Here is a 24706-nt window from a genome sequence, read left to right as displayed (position 1 = left end):
GTGTTGAAGCCTGAATACTGGCATACACAGACTGACAGACACACACAGAAAAGAGATGTCCCCTGACATTTGTGGCCACCTCAAGTGCTCCAAGGCAGACGCCATCTGCTGGCCTGTGCTGCAGAGCCAGGAGGAGCTGGGACATGTGTTTCTTGGGTGGTCATAAGCCATCCATGGAGTTGCTTGCCCAACTTCTCGGCAGAGCTTCCTCCATCTGTGAAGTGGGAATAATAATAACACCTGTCTTGCTTACTTGACAGGGTTTATGTGGGGCCAGCTGAGATCACCAGGCATGTGAAAAGGCTTTAGGAGTGGCTGAGGGCCACCCAGAGCTGGGTTATAGCACCAGACAAGCGCTTATGGTGATTAGCAGGAAAGCAAGACCTGCGGTCTGGGCTCTCCAGGGAAGATGGCTTTCCAGGCACCCACCTGGGGCTTAAGAGCATCTCAGGCCTCCCACATCTGGGAAACCACCAGCTGGATGGATGCACTGTGTCTGAGCCATCGCAGCAACAGAGAGTCTGGACTGGATCTGCCTCCTTCTCTCCTTTTTTACAGGTGTTAGGCAGGTGCAGAAGTCTAGCCCAGGGCCACATCTCTTAGGCTTTCTCTGGGGATCCTTCAGCTTCCCCCGTGGTGACACTGAGCATGGTTTTCAGTCCACATTGTCATTGGAATGCTGCGTGAGGTGTCTCCTGCCCTTGGATTTGTCCTGGTGTGTCACTTTCTTGCCACTGAGGAAGCATCAGGTTTTATCCCACAGTGAAGCATACAGAGGAGGTATGACTATACAAGTAGTGTAGTTCTTAGCATTTCCCTTTCTGTGGTTTATTTTGCTTTGTCAGGGTCCTTGGAAAGAAGAGGTGCTGAGATGAAAGAGAGTATCTCCTAGAGGCAGTTTGTATTCCCTTAGCACTCAGCATTGTGCTGAATTGTTTGGACTCAATCCTTGCATGCATAAAATCAAGCCAATTTGAGCCATTTATTTTCTTCTCCCTATCCTGTAGGTCTTTTTATTTAGATAGATACTTTGGCTTCTCTCTCCCACAACCCCCAACTCTCCTTTTTGTGAGTCATGGGGGTTGAACTCAGTGCCTGGGCACTGTTTCTGAGCTCTTTTTTGCTCAAGTAGTACTTTACCACTTTGGTGGTTAATTGGAGATAAGAGTTTCATGGACTTTCCTGCTCAGGCTAGCGTTGAACCAGAACTCTGAGATCTCAGCCTCCTAAGTAGCTAGGACTACAGGCCTGGGCCCAGCTACCTCTCTCCTTTGAGGCCATCCACTCTAAAGGTGAGGACTCCCAGTTGAACAGGAGAACAGAAGCAGATGAAAACTGGAGCTGTTGGCCATCTATCTACTGTACTTGAGTAGTGGCCCCCTCCCCCAATACATGCACATCTAGAACTTCAGGATGTAATATTTCTCGGAAAAAGGGTCTTTATAGATGTAACTAGTTAAGGATCTTGAGATCATCCTGGACTTGGCAGGATGGGGGAGGGGTGCACGCAAGTCCAGTGGTTAGTCTTTAGAACAGAGGAAATGAGGGCCCGGAGGAGAATGCTATTGGAAGATAGAGACAGAGATTGGGATTGCCTGATGAAGCAAGGAGAAGGGAGGCCTAGAACAGATTCTCCCCCAGAGCTGCTTCCACAGGGAACCAACCAACTCTGAGGACACTTTTGATTGTGAACTTCTGGCCTCTTGAACTGTTGGGGAATGATTTCTTGTTGTTTGAAGTCACTCCCCTCATGTGGTAATTTGTTACAGCAGCTTGTTATCTGGATGCCCTGACTCAACCTGACCTCTCTCTGCACTACATTCCCTGACTCAAAATGCTTCTTCACTTGTGGAAGGGATTAAACCATCCTTAACTCTTGTACCACCCTACTCTGCAATGTGAGACTTACAATGCCTAGCCATCAAATGATTAGTAGAAGCAAGAGAAATATTTGGGAACTATTCTCAGCTATATACTCTTAACCCTTTATTATCAATAATATCATATTTTTGTGTGTGTAGTGGTTAGTATCTCCTCGTAGGACTATGACGGAATTATTTGTGACCAACTCCTTAATGCTCCTTAATGTATTGTTCTATTACTATGAAATTAAACTCCAAAGGCAATCTTTGTGGTAAGAATTTTATTCCCAACTTTGCTACTTTCCTGGAGATGCTATAACAAATCTCTGTAAGCTTGGTGATTTAAAACAACATAGTTTTTTTTTCTCTCAGTGAAATCTAAAATGAGTCCTCTGGAACTAAAATCAAATTTTTGGTAGGGTTGTTTTCTTCTGGAGACCACGGGGAGAATCAGTCATTAGCTTCTAGCAGCTGCCAGAATTCTTTGGCTTGTAGCCACATCACCCAAGTGGTCACTCTGCTTTTTCTCCTCTGTGGCCAGAATCTTCCACTGCCCGCCTAAGGACATCTGTGATTGCATTGAAAGTTTTTAATCTCCTCATCTCAAAATCAATCTTTAATCTGCCCAATCTCTTTTGCTATACAAGCAACATTCACAGGTTCTAGTTGGTGATTTTTTTTTTTGTTGGTATGGTGTGGGGTGGTGAGCGAAGAGAAGGGTAACAGGTGAATAAAGAAGAGAGGGAATGTGTCATTATTCACTTAGCATTACTCAGCAAAGGACAATGCCTAGGCTGCATGAAGGGATACAGCATTAAGTTCATTAACTGGCATCTTTTTTTTGGTGCTGTCCCTTTAAGAGCTTTCTTAGCTCTCTGGTGAGTGAGAGGAGATGGGTGGGAAGGGGCTGCTGCAGATTGAAATCCCCATTACAGGAATCATTTAAAGTTGGCCTCTAGGAAGCTTGGGGCTAATGAGATAATTCCTATTAGGAAAGGAAGGAAATGAAGGTGACCTGACATCCTTTCTGTCTCTAATTTATACGATTCACTGAAACCTCCCCCTCTTCCCCCTGGCTCCCTCTCCTCCAGCAGCCCCTTTGAATTCTGCTTCCACTGTCCACCCCCTTCTGTCAGACAAAGCTCTGGTTTCCAGCAAGTCCCAGCACGCCAGCTGCTGAGCAACCTGGGAAGGTTTGCCTTCTGCCCAGGAGCAGCATCTGGGCTCTGCTCTGAGAGCCTGTGGAGAGGCATCTCTTCTCTACTCTGGGCAAGCTCCCTGTACCTCACCCAGCTTCTCTGTCCCCTCCCCACAGGCCTGGGGCCTGCAGCCTGCAGGAAGGACCAAAGAAGAGAAACTGTCAACAGAATATGGAGGATTGGGGGGCGGGGAGGGCAAAGCTGCCAAGATGTTGTTTGTGTCCATCAGTCCCCCCTTCCATCTGACTTTTAAGGGGAGGAGCAAGAGAGCCAGGGGCCATTCTGTCTCTGTTTTGCTCCTGTTTTACACTTTTGGTCAGAGTGCTCTGCAAACATGAAAGTCCCAATTTGGATCATTAATTGGAAAAGTGTGAATTAACACAAAGTTGTGTGTGTGTGTGTGTGTGTGTGTGTGTGTGTGTGTGTGTGTGTGTGTGTGTGTGTGTGTGTGTGTGTGTGTGTGTGTGTGTGTGTGTATGTGTGTGTGTGTTTTGTTGTTGTTTTTGAAGTTCACAACAGACTCTGGAAACAAATCTGGGGGCTGGAGAGGAAAAGCCCAGAGAGGGATCCTGCTGGCATCTAGCTGTCACCCCCTTCATTTTGGGCCCCCTCCTCCTTCTTTCCTCAGGCCTGTTGTCCCAAAGCTAGTCACCTCCAGCCCTCTGCCCAAGAAGGATCTGAGGACCCAAAGGAAGCCCAGCTCTTCCTTGCCTCTGGCTCTCTCTCTCTTCTCCTTCCCTACTCCCTAGAGAAGCCATATGGTAGAGTCTTCCGCATCAGGGCCAAGGGCCAGGGCTGCTTTGGTTCAGGGGACGGTCCAGCAGTCCTGATGTGCCGTGTGGGTGGCCTGTTCTGTGAACTTGCGGCCTGACCTCGCAGTGTCTCCCTGAGCCCAGCTGCAGCCTTGGGTAGAAGCTTGGCCCTGGTGTGGAGGGGTGGGAGATGATGAGGTCCAGTTCCCCATCTCATGTTGGCACAGATGCCACAAGCTGGCCAGGCCACATGGAGTTGGAACCAAGAAGACTAGATAGAGCCCCATAGGCACTGTTTCTAGTTGGGTTGAACCCATTCTGGCTCTTAAGGCCACAGTGTCTCTAAAGATAGTCAGGCAAAGACAGACAGACACAGGGTCCATCTTAGAAGTCTGATGCAAGGTACAAGTTAGATAACTGACTGGATATGTAGTGCAGTGGTGCAGTACATGCTTAGTGTGCCTGGAGCTGGGTTTGATCCCTAACTCTACAGAGAAGAACAATTAAAAAAGAAGACAAAGAAGAAATAGAGCTATGTGTTTTAATGTTAATGATAAAGTTCAAGTTCCCAGTTCAGGTTCATCCTAACTATTGGAGAAGAAAGCTTTTATCAGTAGCTGAGCTGTATCTTCCTGGTGGGGTGGTGTATTACATCCTCCCTGTATGTGAGTCCGAGCTCTCGGAAATATGAAAACATGGGAATTAATGGCTAGTCCAAATGCTAAGAACAAAGATTAAAAAAGACAGGGAGGGGGAGAGAAAATGGAAGATGGCCCAGACTTTTTTTTATACTCCTCTGATGCATGGTCCAAACCACAAAAATAACTGTAGAAGTGGCTTAGGATCCTAACCCTTATTTAAAAATGTTGTGTGTGTGTGTGTGTGTGTGTGTGTGTGTGTGTGTGTGTGTGTGTGTGTGTGTGTGTGTGTGTGTGTGTGTGTGTGTGTGTGTGTGTGTGTGTGTATGCGCACATGCGTGCACACACACGCGCATTTGTACTCGTACTGGGACTTGAACTCAGGGCCTGGGCATTGTCTCTGAGCTTTTTTAACTCAGGGGTTGACACTGTACCACTTGAGCCACAGCTCTACTTCTTTTTTTTTTTTTTTTTTTTTTTTGCCGGTCATGGGGCCTGAACTCTGGGTCTGGGCGCTGTCCCTCAGCTCTTCAGCTCAAGACTAGCGCTCTACCACTGCAGCCACAGCGCCACTTCCGGCTTTTTTTTCTGTTTATGTGGTGCTGAGGAATCGAACCCAGGGCCTCATGCTTGCAAGGCATGCACTCTACCGCTGAGCTACCTTCCCAGCCCCACAGCTCTACTTCTAACTTCTTGTTGGTTAATTGGAGATAAGAGTCTCATGGACTTTCCTGCCCAGACTGGCTTTGAACTGTGATCTCAGCCTTCTGAGTAGCTAGGATTATAAGGGTAAGCCACCGTTCCCTGGCACGGTGTATATATTTTTAATAGAGAGAATGCCATCAGGAAAGAGTAATAAGTACAAATATTACTTAGAGTCTGCCATAGGTCCTTGCTAGACACTTCTCTTCTCCTTGATTCATGAATGAGTTAAAGAGAACTGAAATAATCTGCCCAGGATCCTATAACTAACCAAGGGCCGATTGGGACTTGAACCTGATCTGACTGCTTGTCATTAAATAAGTAGTTCAGGTGTCTTTGATAAGATGTAACTCCTGGAGTGTTTGTCTATTCTTAGGAAATATCCGTAGAAATGTCCTTGCACTGTATCAACTGGGTCCTCTTGCTGGGGACTTGCTCATTCATTAATTCTTTTATCCATTTTCTGTATCCATCCATCCATCCATCCATCCATCCATTCATCCATCCATCTATCTACCCATGTGCCTTTTTCAGGGCCAACAGTAAGCCTGGTACCCTCCAGATACTTAAAGCAAGGTGTGGCTAGCCATGCAAGTCTCTGGCTAGCCTATGACAGATCTACACTTAGGATGCCTGTGCTATTTCTCTCCCTGGATTCTCTTCTCTTTCTCTTGGTGCTATAAACCACACCAGGGCAGAGGCCTAGCATACTCATAGTGACTGATGGCTGCTCTCAAAACATCTGGATAGGCAGAGGAGTCTAACAGGGTCCCTCAGGAGCCAGGCAAGAAGTACCTGGCAGTCTGTCCCTCCTGGAAAGAGCATATTAAATTGCCTCCTCTCCAGAACCTTCTCTTTGGCCTGATTCACAAAGGGACAGGAGCACCTGCTCGGCCCAGCCTCCATGTGCTGTTATTCCATGGGACATCCAAAGAAAAGGTCGGCAAAGACCTTGTGGTTGGCTGTTGGGTGGCCCCAAGGGGGACATAGTGTATGATAAGAAGAGGACACGGGGGGCCTGGGACTGGGGCAGCTATTATCTTTAGAGTCCATCTTGAGGAACAGTCCACCAAGGGATAAAGAAGGATCCAGACCGGCAGGTCGGAAGGGTCTTTGATCTACCTATAAGTTAATGCTTTTCAGTAGTGAACCACAAAGCAGCCCCACCCAAGGCCGGAGATAGCAGGCCTGTGCAATCGCACACCACCCGCCTCTTGATAATGCCGGGTTTTATTGAGGTCTGGTCCTCGCCCAATGGGAACATATCCGGCGAGCATCAAAGGGAGCAGGCGTCACCTTGTGCAAAGAATCCTGGGCCCTCAGGTGTATGCGCGTTGGGAAGGGTGCGTGTGTGGCTATGTGTGCACAAGCCAGCCCGTTGGCAATTACTTTCCTGTAGATCAGAGGCAGCCCCAGAGGGGCCTTGACTAGCCATGAACTCCATTCCTTTGTTCTAGCTCATCTCAGCTCCTGAGATGATCTCTGCCAATGGTCAGGTAACATCTTAAGTATGAGAGTCACTGCTGGGTTATTTTCTCCATCTTTGCCCAAAGTTGATTGACATGAGAAATCTAATGGAGAAGTAAGTTAAGTGGACCTAAAAGCTCACCACTTGAGACTCTTACACTTAACTCCTTTAGGCTTTTGAAGGTTTGTCAGAGACAGTGAACTCCAAAGATGTGTGTCTCACTCCTTATTGTAGAAGAAATGGGATGTCATGGTTGAAGGGCGGGGAGGGATAGTGGCAGAATGAAAGGAACCCTTAGTAGTAGCAGTCAGTGGGTGGACTGGATGGGCTGGGGTCCTAGGGGAGGGGGCATCTCCCCCCTGTCCCTAGGCTGTCCCTTTGTTTGCCTCACACTTCCTCTGGGTGGTCAGGTAGCATTGGCCCCTGGAGACTAGAACAGAGAAACACCAGAACACCAACAGGACATCTGGAAGATTGTTGTTTAACACATTTGCAAGAGTCAGGACATTTGCACAGGAGATTTACAGCAAGGGGAACCCAGGGATTGTAGTAAAGTGGGAGATGGATTTTGACCGGGAAAGGGGGAACAGTTAAGATGAGGGAAAGAAGGTAAATGCTGGGGAAAGGCCGATGCTGTCAGTAAAACCCTCCCCTCTTTAGGGAGTCCCGTGTTGTGCTCAGTCACGTGTATGTAGTCCCTGGCAGCAGAATGGCTTGGGGCCTGTGGTTCCCTGCCTTTCTGGTACTGCCAGGAAGTGGAGGAGGGGGCAGCCGAGCTTCTCTTTCCCAGTCAGCTGCAGTGGGTAGACTGGTTGAATGGAAGTCAGAACTAGGAAAATTCAGGACAGCAGGTGGATTTGACACCTCTGTACTGAACAAAGCCTCTGGGTCCTTTCTTTTTCTTTTTTTTTTGGGGGGGGCGGGGGGAGGTCCGGTCATGGGGCCTGAACTCTAGGCCTGGGCACTGTCCCTTAGCTCTTCAGCTCAAGGCTAGCGCTCTACCACTTGAGCCATAGCGCCACTTCCCGCTTTTTTTCTTTTTGCTTATGTGGTGCTGAGGAATTGAACCCAGGGCCTCAGGCATGCAAGGCAAGCGCTCTACCACTGAGCCACCTTCCCAGCCCCCCTCAGGGTCCTTTCTGTGCACCTTTTCAGACTCAAGCCTAGTCCCTCCTCACTCTATCTAAGCTACCATGAGTGGCTAGAACAGAAGGGAGATGGGGAAGCCATTTTTCCTTGGTCCCTACCATAATGTGATATACCTTAAGACCATTCAAACCTCTTAACTACTCCTTCCTTCTCCTTTTACTCCTCATGTCTCCCCCTTCCCCCAATCCTGTCTCTTTTCCTCCCCTCCTGTTCTTTCTCTTCAGCTTCCTCCTCCTCCTCCTTTTCCTTTGTATCCCCTTCCACATGACATCCTGGATATAATGATTTGAGCCAAGGGAAACAAGGAAAAGTTTGGCTCAGCATTTTAGTCAGACAGGCTGGAGCTGAAATAATGAATGGAAAAGACAGTGCCTGCAGGAGAAAGACTCGATGCAGGACTGAATCTTCCTTTGTAAGGGGTCAGAGCATCAGCTCCGCCAACCCTTCCTTTCTCTTGGTCTCTGGTCTCTCGTTCAATTCTTCCTCCTCTCTCCCAACTCAGTCATAGACCCAGGGACAAGCTACTTCTTCAGGGAGGCAGTAAATACCTGCAAATCTCTATTCACCCTAGAGTGTAATATGGACTCAGGGGCTGAAAGATTTAAAGAGAGCTTGCGATGTCCACCTCTCACTAGGATTCCCCTCCCCATTGCCTTGTTGTCTGAGCTCTTTTTTGTTGGGTGATCTCATGTTTATTGCACCTTGTGGGAGCTGGATCTTTGTGTGCTCTATTTATTAGGGGAGGAAACTGAGGCTTTGTGTGGTTATTCATGTGAGAAACTGAAAGGTGTCCACCCTGTTCTTATGGGAAACAAAGTGACACAGCCATCAGGAATTCCACCCCATCTGCCCTCTGGGATCCTAGTTGCCAAGTCTACCCGGTAACTCTTCTAGTCGCTCTTCTAGTTTCTGCCTGGGAGTACCTTGGGTCCCTCTCACCAGCAGAACTCAGTCACTTTGTGCACCTGCAAACAGACCTGTTGCTGCTCTGAACCTGTGGCATCCACGGTGGTTCTGAACCCCCAACCCCCCAAGCAGAACACGGCACTCACCTGGAAGCTTTCGCTGTGCCTGGGACCCCGCCCTCTGTGATTCTGACTGGACTGAGCTGGGTGAGGCGCCAGCAATGGAATTTTGAACCATTCCCAAGTTATTCTGATGTGTGGCCAAGGTCAAGAAAGAACCACCAGGATTCTTTAGGTCGAGTTTCTCGACTGGGAACAATAGGGATGCCAGGTCTGAGACATTCTGAATGGTCATGTTGGGAATAGAAGGTGCCAGAAGGTAGAGAAGCCAGGAAACAGTGGTGAATGCTATATGGTACACAGGACTGGTACACTGGTCCCTTATTCCCAAACAAGACTTACCAGGCTCCACGTAGGACCGATTGAGAAGTCTTACTCTGGAATAGTGATGCTCACAGTTGGGTGTGTACCAGACTCACCCCGCGATCTCGTTAAAACACAACTCACGGGGATCCACTCTCAAGAGTTTTGATTCCACAAGTTTAGGGTGGAGTCCAGAAATTCCTCTTTTTTTCAAACCAGTTTCCATGTGATGCTGAAGCTGTTGATCTAGAGCAATATTCTGAGTACTATTGATCTAGTGTGATTGACACCTTCCTGCCTTAATGCATTGGAGCCCTAGGATAGCAAGGAAACTCTCAACTACCAGGACTTGAACTAAGAAGGGCCTTTCTCGTCAATAAGACCACAGGAAATGCAGGGGAACACCAGCCCTGGCTTAGTGTGGTGACCCTGGAGTAACCAGGCATCCTGATTTCCATCTCATTTTGACCATTTTCAAGAATGACTCTTCATTTCAGTAGGAAGATGGCTACTGACACCCCACCCCGTCACATCCTTATTGAAATAGAAAATCTTAAAGGCAGAAAGGTAAAATCTGGGCTTCCTCCAGCTTTAGAGAGGCCTCCTCTGGGTTAACTCAGTATTGTGGTTACATCCCATTGACCAGATTTTAGTTGCTTGGCTAGATCTAGCTGCCCAGGAGGCTGGAAAATGTAACATTTTTACCCTGAGCTACACAGTGTCAGTCAAAAATTGGGAGTCATATTACCACGTGGAAAACACAGACTAGAGACGAATAACTTCTGCTTATATCTACATCTCTAATCTTTGCTAAGTATTATCACTTATTTGGCATTTGCCTTGCGCCAGGTGCTTTTTATGTATTATCTCATTTAATCCTGAGAGCTTTGCAAGGTAGGCAATAATATTATCTCTTATTTTTTTTCCTGCAGTGACGAAACTAAGGCTTTCAAAGATTATGCCACCTGCCCCCAAGATACACTCAGTAAATGTTGTAACTGAACAGCCCACTTCACAGGTTGGGCTACTATCATGCCTCAGTTGCTCTAGAAGACCCACCTTTTTCCTACTGAGCTTGCATCTTCCTCAGCCAAACCATGGGCCCCAGTCTCTCTGTTCACCCCCATTCCATTGTCCTAATCAACTGTGTTGTCACTGTGACAGCCTCAAAAATATGTAGGGCATGGCGCTGGTATGGTAGCTCAGTGATAGGGTATTTACTGGTATGCATGAGATTCCATCCCTAGCACTGCCAAAAAAAGAGAGGGGAAGTATACCTTGTTCCCTTAAAGACTAGTGTTAGTAGGCTAAAGTTGAATCTCTACAAGGCCAATTCCTTCCAGAAGCTCTAAGGAAGGCTGAATCACCTTGACTTTCTAGGTACTGGAGGGTACCATACCTTCCTGACCTCATGGCCTCATTTCTTGGACCCAGGATTTTCCTTGATTGCCACAGCCCCTACTGCTTCTGGGCGTCAAGTCTCGCCCAGCCTCTCTCCTGCAAGTGCGCTTGAATTACCCACTAGGCATCCTGGATGCTCTCAAGTAGCTTCCTTCATTCAGTCATGCCTGTGTCATTATATTTTGCTGGAGTGGTCACAGGGACCAGAATGAAGGTGTTTGCTTCCTGTTCAGCTGATAATCAGAATCCTCTTCTTTACTATGCCCCCATTTTTCTTCCATGGGCTGCCCCATAGACTATACTATTCTAAATCTGACCAGGAGTTTGAAAAGAGGCCAGAGATCATATCCACATCTCCCAGTGACCATAGCCATGGGCTTCGAAAAGGTCAAGTACAAAGGGATTTGGCCTTCTGGGAATGGGGAGGGGGAGGATTGTGCCCTCAGGTGGCTGTGTCATCTCAGCCAGAGTGGCTTCAACTCATGGAACAGTGTAGGATGGAGAAGCAGGAACAGCAGATACTACAGTCTTTTAGCAAGCTTTGTAAATCTTTGCTGTGATTCCAGGTCATCTTTCAGCTCTGTAGGTGTCTTCTAATCCCTGGGCTGCCCATCGCCTGTTCCCAGGTGAACAGAAGGATATCCTTAGGCAAATAGAAATTTTATACCTATAAGAGTTTGAAGGAGTGGGCTAGGACATGCTCATGGCCTAACCTTACTCCCTTATCTTATTGATCACACGCACACACACACACACACACACACACACACACACACACACACACACACACACACACACACACACACACACACACACACACACACACACACACACACACACACACACACGGTTTGGGGTGTTGTATATTTTGCTTCTTATTTTATTTTGCAAATGCTTTCTTACAACCTTCTCTCTCTCTCTCTCTGTTTGAGGTCCCATTGCCAAGTGCATGTGGTTGCTAGGCAACAAGAAGGAAGTCCCGGCTGCTGCCAATTAATTTGCTAGCTGTGGGCTAAGTCTCCCAGGGGAAAAGGTTTCTCCAGGCTCTGAGACAGCTCAGAGGGCTGCAGCCCAGGAGGCAAAAGGAAACCAGAGGAAGGTTACAGAACTTTGGGGTTGTTTGGGGCGTTTCTTTAGGTCCAAATGAAAGGGAATGTCTGGGATAGAGGGGGGGACCCCTCTTGGGTAGCACCTGGGGCATAGACTCACAGTTTCCTTCTTGGCCACCAATCAGAGAGCCACGGAGCGCCTCTGTGTCTGCACATTGGCTGCCTGTTTTTTTCTTTTTCTTTTTCTTTTTTATTTATAGGTGTGTGTGTCTCCTTTCCCAGTTCTCCTGCTGAGAAATGTCTTTAAAACATCTCTTCCTTGCTTGGAGCCTTGAAATCTCAGCTCACTTGAAATCTCAGCTCACTTGTAATTAGCACCCTTCACGGTGGGCTTGGGGGCAGCTTGCTCCCTCTTTGCCAGGGGTTTCTACCAGCATTGCCAGAAGGAGAGCCTTTGCCCCAAACAAAGAGCCCAGACATTCACCAGCCTGTGGGTTTTCAGACCCTTCCAGAATCTGCAGGACATTTCCCTCTGGTTCTTGCTGTCTTGGCCTCCTTCTGGCTTCAGGAAGTCCCAGTCCCCCCTCACCCCCACCCACTAGAGCCTTGGGAGGGGGGTGAGGTTTGCCTGTCAAGCTCATTTTTATATCTACATTATCGAAGCCTTTACAGGTTTCAATGCTATGGATATAGCATCTATACTCAGATCTTTATTATTTATTATGAGTTGACAGTGAATGTAAGATTCAGAGGTTTTGTGTTTTGAATATTCTGTTCCATCATGAGATGAATTAGAACACTGTGGACCAAAGTGGGAAATACAATGCACATACATCAGTGGGCACCTGCAGGAAGAGTAGAGGCTAGTGTGTGTCTAACTCTCTTGCTGTCTTTTGGTCCACAGGCCTGGCCTGGAAGGAGGCTGATCAAGGATGGTTGTTCTTCATGTGGAGACCCACCAGTAAGCTTTGTGAAACCAGTCTGTGTTTCTTGAAGGAACTTGTCTGAAGCTGTATCCCCTCGAAAGAGGCAAGAACCCTCTGATCAAGAATTCTTACTTTGGAGAATAAAGACACTAATGAACTGCAGATAGAAACGCAACCCCTCACCACCCTAAGGAGCAGTCTCTGTGTGAGCCTGAATGAGCTGGGGGACACATCCACGTGGGGCACAGCCTACAGTTGGTGAAGACCCATCACCTCTACCTGTGGCCTTCTGTCTTGTGGAAGATATTTTCTCCTCTCCTGCCTGCTTATGACAGTCTTTCACCCCATCTCCAGCACCTGGCCCCGACCCCTCCACACTTCCCATCTCCTTCCCTTTCACCTCCCACACCTGCTATGCCCAGGGACTGGGAGTTTCTTCTCATATGATCTGTTATCTTTCAGTCAGATACTTACTATGTGGGTACAAATCGTTGACTACACATGCCTCACAGGGAATTGTCATTTTTGTTCCCGCTCCCTCTGAAAGAGGCCAGCTTGTGCAGCAAACAGACTAGAAGTGATACTTGGATTTCTATTTATTGTTTTGGTCTCCCAGGTACCAGAGCTCCCCAGGAGTCAGTGTGAAAGTGTCACAGGCTATCAACTCTCTCAAAAGTCTTGGGAAAAGGGAGCTATCTTTGTTCAACTTTCTTTGTTTGGGTCCCACACAGAGGCATGCATCCAGAAGAGCGAACATGAGCCCTTTTCCTTCATCCAGCTGTCTTCTGTGCAGACTCTCCTCTGTCAGGTGCCTCTGGGGAGACTAGAGACCCACTGGAGATCGTGGTGTTTATGGACACACACGCGTGCGCATGCACACGCACACACACGCATGCACACACACACACACACACACACACACACACAACACACCTGTCAGTGGAGTCATCACTGTCCCTTTCTTTCTGTAGCCACCATGCATCTGCACCAGGTTGAAAACACCCCTAAGTATCTGTCATTATTCTACTTGTGCAATATGCAGTTAGAGATGTTTGTCCTTTCTTCCCCCCTCCCCCTTGGTGGAGAATCAATGACTTATTTTTGTAAAAAAAAAAAAAAAGAAAAGAAAAGAAATGGATTAAACCTTGCCTCTGGCAGATGATGTGTTTGTGTGGGCATTTCATGAGTTGTACGTTGTACAGTGAGGCTCTTCTTGACATCTGAGATTCACCGCAGAGACCGAGGGCAGCAGCCTCCCCCATGGTGTCTGAAGCTATTGAAATCAAAAGATGGTTCATGGGCCTTCCCCTTCCTTCTTTAGTACAGGTGGCAGCCATTGGATTGCTTGGATTCCTTCGGGTTTTGGAGATGGAAAGCCATGTATACCACTTCCATTGAGTGTGGTCTACTCCAAAGTCTCAGAAGAAGTAAGGTGATGGAACCAGCTCCAGCAGCTGCCCAGGTAGGCCTAGTGAGAAAGCCCAACATGGCTTAACATGCTCACTGGTTTCCCAGGGCAGCGAGAGCCCCAGTGCCTGCTTCTGACTGTGACTCAGCTGTTGGATGAGGAGCTGAGAGGACCAACACTCACAGGGAAGAGGGGTTTCCAGGGCTGAACCTGGGATAGTCACCCTACTGAGTGACTCTAGAGCCTTTTTCTGCTGGGCTTTTACCAGCTGTGACTGATGGGGGAGGTATTGGATGCTTTGGTCAGAAGTCAGGCATTCAGAGCTCTGTGTCTGATCACTTCACTGGCCACTGGCAGCCAATAGATGTATACTTTGGGACCAGGTACCAATCCTGGCTAAATCTGCTGATTATAGGCTGGTTGGGTTGCATGATATTGAACAACAGCCTGTTTATGAGCTGGGTGAGACCAGTCCTACAGAAGAGTGTTGTGTAGCTCTTGCATATGGCAGGAATTCAAGGTACCAGAGGCTCATCAAATATAGTTGTACCTACACAGTTTCCCACTAAAAACAAAACAGTCCATTCTGCAGCAGACACAGGGCCATTGCAGGTGGTGGAAGAAGGACTGTGTTGTGTGTATGTATTCATACATGTATGTTTGTAAATGCATACACATAGACACACAAGCACAAACAATATAGAATGAACTGAGAGCAAAAGCCTGACTCTTTGCTAGACAGAGATAAAACTGACTTCTTTGGGATAGGAATAGTGTTGTCTGGAAAGTCAAGGAGTTGGCTAGAGGACTTCCTGAAATTCCTTTGAACTCTAGAATTTATTTAAAATAACAAGGGCATGTAAATTGGGGCTCAGTGTGTACTTTTCTTCCAAAGTCTTCTAGATAGCCTTTGAGTGGAACTCAGATAACGTTGAGTGGGACCTCCCAGGTCCCTCTCCTTTTCGCAGACACTGACTTTATCTGGGATAAGGCAGCAGAGCTTGGGAGGTGGCTAAATGGAGGAGGGCAGAGTTGTGCCAGCCCCAGTGCTGGTGTTCATGACAAGTAAGAACAATTGAAAGGCAAATTACAGGTTCTTTTGCATGTTAGAAAACCCAGGTTTTCCAGGACCACATCGGCATGCTGAAGTTGTTGCTGCTTGTCAGGGGATTGGGCCTCCATCTTTCTGCTGAAAGACAGGCCTGAGCATCTGTGTTGCTGCTCTGATTATCCTGCTCATCTTGCATGGCGTGGCCACAAGGAGGTAATTACATGCTAGGGTAGAGAGGGGCAGCCATCAGCCAGAGACTTTCTTCTTACTCACCAGATTCCTCCCCATGCATTAGAGGAATGTGAGCTTAGCTCTTTGGGTGCCATTTTCCCCCCTTCTTAAAAGATGAATGCAGTTGGTTGCTTTTGGCTCATACCTGTCACCCTAGCTTCTCAAGAAGCTGAGATCTGAGGAGCATGATTTGAAGCTAGCCTGGGCAAGAAAGTTTGCAAGACTGGTATCTCCAATTAACCAGCAAAAAAGCTAGAAATGGAGCCATGGTTCAAGTAGTAGAGTGCCGACCTTGAGTGCAAAAGCTAAGGGTCCCAAGTTCAAGTCCTAGTGCGTGTGTGTGCACACACATATACATACACCTGGAAGATGAGTGTATTTTAGCTATCTCTCTAACATAGATTATTATCTTGATTCTTGGAGAAGTTGTACTGTTGGGCCAAAGGCAACAACCTCCATCTTCTCTTTTCTTCTGATCCATATGGAATCCCAGAATCTGAGAGGCTGAAGTGATCTAAAGTATCTCTCTTCTCTAAATACATCTCTAACAAATGCAGGAAACCATGTTCAAACATCTGGGGAGGACTCCTCCAGCGCTGGGGGAGGCTACCCTTTGGCAGGGTGGGTTATGTGAATGATATTCAACCTAATGGGGAAGAAGAACGTTTGAGAGAGTGATTCATGACCTGCCAAGAGGTCACAAACATCCATTTCCTAAAGAGATTTTATGCTAAATGTATCTTTGCTTTCTCCCCCACAACTCTCAATGGGGATCCAAGTAGCAGATTTCTGGATCTAAATTGTATGCTTCATGCTGACTTAAAAAAAGCAGCACAGGGCAGAGAGAAAAGGGAGGACTTATTTTAGATTCTTCCATGGAAAACAAAGGAGTTTGACCCAGGTTTCCAGGACCCTCCTCTAGCTCTGGCATCTACTGTGCCACCATATTTGGTGGTTTAACCCCCAGTGTCCTGGAAGTTGGAGAGTCATGTTGTCAGATGGGAAGCTCTTGGTGTAAAACAAGTGTCCCTCCAGGAGGCAGCAATTTAAAAGATAGTGAGTGACCTTGAAATGGCCACCGATCTTGGATAGTACCCTTATATTCCAGGCTTGTGAACAGCAGACAGAATGACTGAAGAGAGTCTGTGTGTGTGTGTGTGTGTGTGTGTGTGCGTGCACGTGTGCACACACATGCGTGCCTCTACTGGAACTTGAATTCAGAACCTGAGTACTGTCTCTTAGCTTTTTTGTTCAAGGCTAATGCTCTATCACTTGAGCCACACCTCTACTTGCAACTTTTTGGTGGTTAATTGAAGGTAAGAGTCTCAGTAACTTTCCTGCCTGGGCTTTTTTACATCTTCATCCTCAGATTTCAGCCTCTGGAGTAGCTAGTATTATAGGCATGTGCCACTGGTGTCTGACTTCTGAAGAGTCTTGAACTTGGGGACCAGGGAATGCCATCCTTTGACCTGGATACTGAAATAGACCTGCCTTTGCTCCAAGATCATGTTTAATTCATTCACATCTTTTCTCTGTGTCTCAGTTTTCTCATTGCTGAAATGGGGACAGCAAAAGGGAAGGGAAGAGGTTGTTTTTGATGATCCCCTGAGCTCTCTCCTTGTCTCCTGGCTTGGGTGTCCATTCCTTGCTGGCTGCCCCTTTGCCTGCCACTGCACAAGTCAAAGTTGGGGCTGTCTCGGGTAGTCCATTACTGAAGAATACTTCAAAGACGTTTGCATGGGCTGTCAGTTGTACTGAACTCCAGTTTGTTGAACGAGAGCTCAAATAGACACACAGCCGGTGACCGGAGGGGTGGCAGGGGGGCTATTTGCCCCTCCTCTCCCCACACCATGCCTGGGAGGCAATGAAGAGAAAAACCCTCCGACTGCTGTTGGGACCAATAAATAAAAACTGGGAGTTCTGCGTGGCTAAAACCGTGGGGGATTTATTAGTTTGCTTAGTGAAAGGCAAATATTAAGTCTTAAGTTGACCCATCCTGGGACCTGCCCTTTGGCTTTTGTATGCTGTCGGGCGCCAATCACCAGGTACTTGGGGTTATCAAGTTCTGTGGATTTTCTTTTTTTTCCCCTTGCTTTCCTTCTCCTTTTCTTCCTCCGTCACCAGCCCCTGCCATCCCCCAACCACCCACCTTTCCTGGAACCCTAGGCCTGGATTTTGGAGGGGGTAGAAGACATGTTGGACATCTCCTAAAACTGTCTGTGCTCAGGGCTGGGGCTGGGCTGGAGTTGTAGGTGTATGTGCTGCGTGTGCTGCGTGTGCTGTGTGTGCTGCGTGTGCTCTGTGTGCTGCATGTGATGCATGTGATGCACTGGCTCCACAGAGCGCCCATAATGTGATCCTTGACAATCTTCCTTTTCTGTCCTACATCCAGGAAAGCTGAACCCAAGATTCTTTCTCCTTCTACTTAGATTGGCCAGATCATGCTACCTGCACTTTGACCCAATAGGAATATTCCCAACTAGTCACAGGCAGAAAATTGAGATATTAGTGGACAGATCATTGCCACCCAAGTTCAAGGGCATACCACCTGGGGCCAAAGTCTGGGGTGGAAGGGGCGCCACGCAAGAGCAAGCAGGCTCAGGGAGAAGTCTAGGCCACTCATTAATGGGTTCCTCCCTTAAAGGGGTTCTCCAGAGAGGAGCCAGAAACACAGCAACTCACCTTATTTGGGAGAAGAGAATCACTCAAATTCACCCCTGCCTATTGATCTCTCATGTGTGTGCACAAACACACACATACGTGTACATACACATGCGCACACACACATGCAGCAAGAGTTTGGACAAAGAGGGCATCTGTGGCTCTTGGTCACTAGGAATGGTTTCAGAGAAGAAAGAAATGGTAAGGCATGGGGCCAAGAAAAATCAGGCAGAATAGGAAATAAGCCTAGTGGTTTTGAAGGGTGGTTTACATCTTTAAAACTCTTCTTGCTTGAGTTTCTTGATGACTTTGTGAGAGTTCATTCTTACAGATGAGCAAATGATGGCTAAGAGAGATTTCATATGACTTGTCACAGAGCAGAAACCATAAGGCCTCTGTCCCTAAGCACAACTTGTGGCCACCACTGCATTAGCCACAGTAGGCTGCTTTAACAAAACACCCCCAAAGTCTCATTTACACTTCACTTGAGTGTGAGTTGGTGGGTAGGAGCAGTGACAAAAATGTGTGTTAACTAACTGTTCTGGTCTGGAAGGACTCCCTTTCACTTCTGCTCACATTTTGTTGGCAGGAATTGGTCATGAGGCTCCATCTGATTGAAGAAGGACCAGGAAATGTCCAACTCTGGCAGAAATGGGGTGGGGAGGAGACTCTAATTTTGCTAAACACCAGTAGTTTCTGCCCTACAAGCCAAACTCCCGCTGCAAGAGCCCTTACTGACTGGCCATCCTCATACCGGCCCTTGAGACCCATGAGTTCTAGCCTCCTGGATGTCCTTTAAAACAGGGCTGAATGTGCAGGCTTGGAGCTTTCCTACTGTGTCAGAGACTGTAGGGCTCTTGTGCAGGCTTGATGACTCTTAAAGGGAAGCAGGGTAGAAGTTGGGCAAAGCAGAACTCCAACACCAGACTTCCCTGGGCCTGGTCCATTGCAATGTCCTCTAGCAGGGACCTCAGCAGAGTAGCTTACCCTCTAGGTGTCTAGTTTCCTTTCCTTTAACCTGCTCCTTAGGGTCATCACAAGGTTTGACTGAGATACCGCAGGCAGGGCACTTAGAATGGTGACAGAAACACTCAATCAGAGTGACATCGTAAGTGTTATTAATCTAGATGAGTATCTCTTATCCAGAGTGCTGCCTGGGAATAGAAGTGTGGTGGTTAATTGTCCACTTAGCTGGACTGAGAGATGCCTAGGGAATTAGCAAAGCACCTCTGGGTGTGTTAGTGATGGTATTTCTAGGGACAATTGGATTGTTAGGGCTAATCCCTTGAAGGAGTTATACTCTGATGGTATTATTGGAAGGCAGGGAAAGGTAGGTGGTGGAGGAAGTAGTCCACTGGTAGCAATTCCACAGGGACTACATCTTGTCCTGATTCCTTCCTGTTGACCCTTTTCTCTACTTCCCATCTGCCACAGAGAAGGTCCTCTTCCAGAAGCCATGAGGTCTGGCCCAAACTCATGGGGCATGTGATCGTAAACTCAATCCTCTGACCCAACATGAACCTTTCCTCCCGTTAGGCTGGTTTCCTCAGGTACTTGTCACATTAATATAAAAAGTGTTGTCCGATGAATATAGGAAGTATTTTGGGTTTGGGGATCTCTCTGACTTTGGACTCTTCACATCTAATTTAGGAGATAAATTGAGGATGGGGCCCAAGACTAAACCCCCAAATTCATTTAGGTTTCACATAAATCTCTTACTTTTTATTGTAAAGGTGATATACAGAGGGGTTACAGTTACCTAAGTAAGGAAATGAGTACAATTCTTGTCAAGTAGTATTACCACCTCCCTCATTTTCTCCTGCTTCCCCTCCCCCCTCACATAAATCTTGTACACCTAGCTGGCAGCAATTCATGCAATATTTTTCAGGACATTTGGTTTTGACATGAGATGAGAATGGAACTTTCCAATTGTGGTGTCACAGCACTGGTCACAAGATGTTGGATTTTGGAGCATTTTGGATTTCAGATTTTCCTCATGAGAAATGTGTACTGTGCACTCTGAGCTCACAGCCCCCTGGGTTATCGACTATCCCTTTTGCTCTCATGAGCTCTGTGCCTGGATGGATGGGAAGCGGGAAATGGACATGCTAACCTCTGAGTAGTGGCCAGGTACAGGGCTGTCCTGGGTTCTCTCTGGCCATGGTAGTCTTGTCCAGTATCAATGATAGGAGGGATGTGGACCCTGGCCTTTGCATAGGTACTCTCCCACCTGGATATTCTCAGACACACTTTACTTCCAACAAGCTCTTGTTATAAGGTAAATCATCCCAGAAGCCACATTTTATAATATAGAATATTGGAGTCTTTATTATACAGTTAACAGGCCACCAGTTGTTACAAAGGCCTGCAGCACGCAAATACACATAACACAGCTAGGAAACATGCTAAAGAGGAAAGAACAAAAATAATACCAACAAGCCAATTCAGCTCCAATGGAGAGCTGAATTGGGATGCCTTGATGACTGGAGATAAGCCAGGAGACAGGACGCAGGACACGATCACAGAGATACACACACAGCTAGGCCGATCTGGGCCTAAATAGGTTGGCACGGGGGCAGATCCTCAGGAAATTCTCAGTCCCAGGCACTGGGCTGACAGATTCAGTAACCTATCAGCCAAGTGCCCGTCCCTGCCTCCAGGCATCTGGGCATGCCCATTACCTGGGAGGTGGGTGAGGGGGTTTCTTCCCCCAGCATGAAGACATGAAGACAAGATGCCAGATCTGTAATCCACCATATGGCCAATATGGCGCTGGCCAGACCTGACCTCCTTACTTCACTATAATATCATCAAGTTACTTCTCCCAAAAGCCATGTTCTATGCCTGGTCAGCTTGGGAGGCCTTATGCAGTAAAATCTCAGACACACACACACACACACACACACACACACACACACACACATACACACACACACACACACACACACACACACACACACACACACACACCCCACACACACACACACACACACACTACCTGAAGTCTTTATTGTCTCTACCCCTCTTGGGGCCAAGACTTCTGGGTTGTACACCAGCCAGATATCTTTCTCTCTATTTTTTATGCCCATTTCAACTCCCCTTCTTCTCCACATACTAAACACCAATTCCCCATCGTAGACCTCTAGGCCTGGGCGTGGGCTCTCAGAACTTTGAGACCTCAGTGGCCCTGGTTTCTGGAACCAGCCTCAGCCTGCTCTGTCTTTGGCGCTCCTGGCACCAGGAGCGAATGGAAAAGCTGGTCTGTTTACAGGATACAGGGCCAGAAGAGCATTAAAAAATAAGCAGCAAATAAACTGTCACAAACAAATTTCCTTTCCAGTAAAGGAGTGTTCCCTTCCTTGTCCTCCATTTTTCTATGTTTGGATAAACTTTCATCCTGAGCAGTTACCATTCCCAGGGAGGGGCCTGCTTCCGTTGGCTATTTATTTTGATTTTGATCATTCCTCTCTCTTTTGAGTGTCACCCACCTAATTATAAAGAAAATAGGTTTCCTATGGGCATCTAGAAAGCAACTGTCGCCTCCCTTCCCTACATCTTCTCTCTTTTCCCCACCATCCCAACCCCCTTATTTGTACTTAGTTGGGCCCACATGGTGGACCTTTGGTGCTGGCTGGAAGTTGTGCCTCTCTGGGAGACCTCATAGCACTGGTTAAGTGAGAACCAAGGAGGAAAGGCAGAAGAAAGATGTGGCTTCCAATGAAAGCTGGAGTAGATACAGAGGGGAGGGTGTGGGAGGGAAGAAGGAAGGGGGGGGAGAGAGAGAGAGAGAGAGAGAGAGAGAGAGAGACTTTCTGTGAGAGCACTTAGCATAAATGCCCCCACATAAGCTTTTGTGTAAACCTAGATCCACTGATACCACATTTCCCGACCCCAGGAGGTAGCTTATTGTAAAACAGTTTATCCAGAGGGGGGAAAACACCTTGTTTCAGCATTTTAATCATTGGTTTTGTTTTTGTTTGTTTTTTTGGTCTGAACAAAATTCAAGAGAAAGACAATGGGAGGGGGAAACTGCCTGTTTCCTTGCTCAGAAATGTATGTACCTGGAGAAACCCACCAAGGAGCTTTGGGATAAGAGTTATTCTTGTTTATAAGTGCAGAATGTTGTCCGGGACTTCTCCGCCCCCAATCTGCATATTTTAAACTATTTCTCTCATGTCCTCCTCTTCCCCTTTGTTTTCTTTCTATATCAGAATGGGAAGGAGGGATCCATTTGTGGATCGTGATGAATGCTGAAGAGCAGGGTCACCCTGACTCATGGGCAAGTGACAGCATTGGTTTGGCTTGAGATTCCTGAAGATTTCACTCAGTGGAGGGAGCAGGGAGAGGCTTAGGTGGAGGGGAGTTTCACTACCCCGTTACAGCATCCTAGCCAGCCTCTGCCTTTCCACCTTGACACCCCTCTACCCTCCTTCCAGAGATGCCACAACCATGTCATGACACCCCTGGCCTAGGGGTTGGCACCTGAGTTTTGAGCTGGTGACATGTGGAGGCCAGAAGCTCGCTGTTCTTTACTTTATGATTCTTGGGCTCTGAGGGAACAGTCTTACTGCATAGGGTCGAGAATCTTAGCCACTGAAGCAGGGAGGTCAGGCCTGGCTGGCGCCATATTGACCACATGGTTAATGGTAGGGTCTGGCATCTTGTCTTCATGGTGGAGGAAGGGGAAGTCCCGCCTCCCAGATGATGGGCTGCCTGAATTCCTAGAGGAAGGGAAGTCCCACCCCGAGGTTAGAGGTGTACCTGAACTCCTGAAGGTGGGAACAGGAATCTGGCTGATAGGTTACTAAACCTGTCAGTCTAGTGCCTGGGACTGGGAATTTCCTATGACCCTGCTCCCTGACCCTATTTAGGCCTAGACCATCACAGATGCCATTACACTGGGCCATGTGTCTCCGTGTTCATGTTGTCTCCTGTCTCCTGGCTCTTCTCTGGTCACCATTGAGTCCCAATTCAGCTCTCCATTGGAGCTGAATTGGTTTGTTGGTTCTGTTTTTGTTCTTTCTTTCCTCTGGTCTGTTTTCTGTGTTAAGTGTATTTGCTGGCTACAGGTCTTTGTAATTGGTCACCTGCAGACCACTAGTACTCCACTAAAACTCCTTTGGGCTGCTGGACTCCCGGCTTACTTCACCACATAGCTTGATTGACATCGAGATGACAGTTTAGGTGTGTGTCAATGGGCAAAGCACACACCACCAGATGTGTGCTGTACCTGTCTCTAAAATAGCCTCCCAGGTTGTGCACACGTGGGAATCAGCTTTGAGAACCAGAAGAGAGAGCTCTAAGAATATGCCCCCAAATGCCCCAAAGTGGGACTTGGAGCCCTTTGAGAGAAATGGGGGGCTTTTTGTTGTTGTTGTTGGTCAGCCATGGAGCTTGAACTCAAGGTCTGGGTGCTGGCCCTGAGCATCTTTTGCTCAAGGCTAGCCCTCTACCACTTTGAGTTCCACTTCTGGTTTCTGAATGGTTCATTGGACTTTCCTGCAGGGGTTGGCTTTGAACGGTGATTCTCAGGTCTCACCCTCCTGAGTAGCTAGGATTACAGGTGTGAGCCACCAGTACCCAGCCTGGGGACTCTGAACGTAATAAAAATTGTTGTTGGTCAATCTAATGAGAGAGAGGAAGAAAGAGAGACACACACACAGAGAGAGACCGAGAGAGAGTGGGGGGAGGGAAGGAGGGAGAGGCTCAGACCTTGTCTGGGAAACGCTGAGGTTCACCTGGGTTCGCTGAGGCTCACTCAGCAAATGAGCAGTGATGTTTACCCAGAGCAGGGTTCCAAATCCCTCCCAGAAACTGAGGTGTTCTGAGTCTTCTCTTGGGACAGACACAGGCAGAGAGGAGGCTGAGAAAGAATGCCTGGCGGGAAGAGGGAGGCCAGACCAAATGCCACGGAAGCCAAATCCATTGGTGGCAGCGTTGGTGCCTGTTGTTAGGGTGGGGTGCTCCCGGGTTAGTAACGCTTTGAGGAAGAATGGCTGGTTGTGGACTGGGCCCCACACGGGGCTGGGCTCTCTGGGGTGCGGGAAGACCTCATCCGGACTGTAGCCTCATACTTGGTTCTGCTCTATTTAGAACACTTGTTTTTTTTTTTTTTTTTGGTGGAAAGCAAGTTGTAAGAAAGAAAACAGCAGACAAGCAGGGGAAGCTCATTGTGCTGAGCTCTCTTGAGTTGGAAATAGAGAGGGAGGGAGAGACAGGAAAGGACCCCTTGGCTCTGTAGTTTTCTCTTGCCTTTCCTGCACCACACCCCCTCTCTACAGCCCAGGAGTCTATCTCTCAGAAGAACTGAGCCGGCTAGGATGGGAACTAACCTTACCTGTACCAAATGAGTCAAGCCAGTCCACAGCAGATTTCCCATGGGTAGTTGAGCGAGACTTCAGAACACAAAGGCAAGGCTGCCGTGCGTACAGTGGCGTATGGTGTGGTGTGGTTCTTTGCTGGAACTGTGGGCAACCTGGATTAGAGGCAATGCCCGAATACCACAGTGGTTTTCCTCATTGGTGAAAACTGTATGTCAGGGGACGGGGGCGGGGGGAGGGCAGGGAGTGCTTTGCTTATGGGCTGGGTTCATCTTCACTCTCCTGTACTAAAGGAGAGCTTTGTTCATAAAGGTTAGCTCACAGCAGACTTTATAGGTCAAGTGACGTGTGAATGGCCAAAGGATTTCTCCAAAGTGTCTTTAAAAATCCTTCTAAATCCCTTGCCCTCTCTTTAATCAGTGCTTTGCCAGAGAATCTTGGGATCTGAACAGTAACACTCATGGCCCTGTGTGTGTGTGTGTGTGTGTGTGTGTGTGTGTGTGTGTGTGTGTGTGTGTGTGTGTGTGTGTGTGTGTGTGTGTGTGTGTGTGTGTGTGTGTG

At 47.7% G+C, this 24706-nt stretch overlaps 1 long non-coding RNA gene across 1 annotated transcript in view; it reads left to right on the top strand.

Moving 5' to 3' along the window:
- The window catches only part of LOC138807504 (uncharacterized), a 147582-nt gene extending 133903 nt beyond the window's left edge, over window positions 1–13679 (top strand). Inside the window, exon 3 of the long non-coding RNA XR_011366181.1 lies at window positions 12453–13679. This is a non-coding gene — a long non-coding RNA (uncharacterized lncRNA). The remainder of the gene's footprint in view (window positions 1–12452) is intronic.
- The last annotated feature ends 11027 nt before the right edge of the window (window positions 13680–24706 follow it).

This window comes from Dipodomys merriami, unplaced genomic scaffold (assembly GCF_024711535.1).
Source record: "Dipodomys merriami isolate MVZ:Mamm:240054 unplaced genomic scaffold, mDipMer1.0.p SCAF_42, whole genome shotgun sequence".
Lineage (NCBI taxonomy): Eukaryota > Metazoa > Chordata > Mammalia > Rodentia > Heteromyidae > Dipodomys > Dipodomys merriami.
Note: the sequence above shows the minus strand (reverse complement) of the source record. Positions and strands in the feature narration are given on the sequence as shown.